Raw genomic sequence first — 2,063 nt, 5'->3', positions numbered from 1 at the left:
TGGATCTCCCGACCCTTCGTACTTCTTTACCAGTTTCTGAAGAGTTGATGGCCTTACTTGTCTTGAAAACTCATCATAGGGCCTACGGCCTCTCACTCTCAGTGGGAATTGTTCCTCTCTTTGGTAAGATGGTCCACATGCATCCCAAATTGGTGTGGGTCCCCTATTACCTGCCTCACCAACCCCCTCCAAAGATCTTGTTACCCGCATTTCAGGAGGTGCATTTATGGGAGGCCGAGTTGGCTCCCCTACCCTCCGATTGTGAGAGAAACGTTGTTGTGGTGTGATCTGTGGTCGCACTTTTGGTGTAGGATAATATCTTGGTGCTAGAGTTGGGCTACTTGCAGTGGTCCACTTTGATGTTGAGGGTCCCTCTCTAATGAACTCTCGTAGGGGAGGAGCAGCAGTTTCTCCAAGAAAGGCTGTCTCTCCTGGTTAAGCAGTGGTCCACTTTGATGGAGGGTCCCTCTCTAATGAACTCTCGTAGGGGAGGAGCAGCAGTTTCTCCAAGAAAGGCTGTCTCTCCTGGTTAAGCTGTATTTGTTGAGAACACTTCCATGAATAATGGTTGTCCTTTCCACGTGAGCTCCAGAATCTCCTTCCAATCTAAGGTTCGGTATTCATTGGCCCATTTATCAACGATTTGGTTCTTGTATTCTGCAAGCTTCTCGACTACCACCACAAGTGCTAGAGGAAGATCTAGCTCTCGCAATCTAGTTGTGGCATAATATCCTTCTAAAGAGTCCTTATAGACCTCTTGAAGTGGGTCATCCTGTAAGACCTTTGTCACTGGAATTTGTCGTACAAACTCCCATTGGTTCTCAGCCCCCTGATCCATTTTGCTCTTGCCTTTCCTATCTCTTTCCAAATTTAGATCTACAAAAAGTAAATCATCTATGGATGGCTTTGAGGACTGGGCATTGGATGGTCCAAGCATGTCCGGCTCAATGAGCCAATCATCTCTAGACTCCCTTGCTCTGGAAAGCTTTGATAAGTCTAAGAACTCGCTTTTAGAGAGCTCCCCTAATTTGTCTACATTCTCTGGATGATAGGTGACTTCGTAGTAGCGAACACCATCTCCACCCATGTACATGTTACCATGGTCATTGACTAGAGGTGCTCTATCAAGCTCTGAGAAAAAGTCTGCAATCTTAACAAGATACTGTTGTTGTGGATCCCTAAAGATCTCAGCTCCTTGAGCATTCGTGTAGACATATTGAAGTCTCACATTGAGTGGTAACCCCATCGTGTCGGCTTCAAATGGATTAAAAGATCTTGTGGGTGTCCTATTTGGGGCTAAGGGATAACTGTTTGACGGCCCTAGATTGTCCATGGACAATGAGCTAGTTGTTCTGAAAAGGGTATCAGATTGGGATTCGGAAAAGGTTTCAGCAATATCTGCCAAATTTTCTACCGATTGGGTCCCACTTTCCTGCGTAGGTACTCTAGAAGGTGCCCTAGGCCCTATGGCAGTGTCTATATGACGTCCCGACCGCAAGTGCATAAGGTCAAATTTTAAGGTTTTTTTAATATATATATATATATATATATATATATTTATGTATATATATATATATATATATATATATTTAAACCCTACCTAACCACTAAATGCAACTAACATGAATATGTGTGTAACTATCTTTTTTTTATTATTTTTTTTTAATTTTTTTTATTTTTTTACTAATTACACAAAAATACGAATTACGCTAAAAAGTACTAATTATGCAAAGTACACTAATTATGCAAAAAAATTACAAAAATTTAAAAAATACAAAATATGCAGAAAATATGGACTCAAAATAAAACACATAATTTACAAAATTTTTCTTTTTTCTTTCTCTTTTTTTTTAAAAAAAATATTTTTATTATTTTATTATTTTTTATTTTTATTTTTATTATTTTTTTAAAAATGCAAAAAAAAAACATAAAAATTAACAAAATAAATAAATAAATAAATAAAAAATAAAAAAAAATACTAACCTTATCTTCCTTATCGCCTCCGGATCGTGCGCCAGTCGCTTATCTTTTTTTCTTCCACAGCTAGCAGTCACCTTCGCTTC

The sequence above is a fragment of the Cibotium barometz genome, chromosome 36, assembly GCF_041138505.1.
Source record: "Cibotium barometz isolate CiBa-2024 chromosome 36, ASM4113850v1, whole genome shotgun sequence".
NCBI lineage: Eukaryota > Viridiplantae > Streptophyta > Polypodiopsida > Cyatheales > Cibotiaceae > Cibotium > Cibotium barometz.
This window is presented reverse-complemented; position numbering follows the sequence as displayed.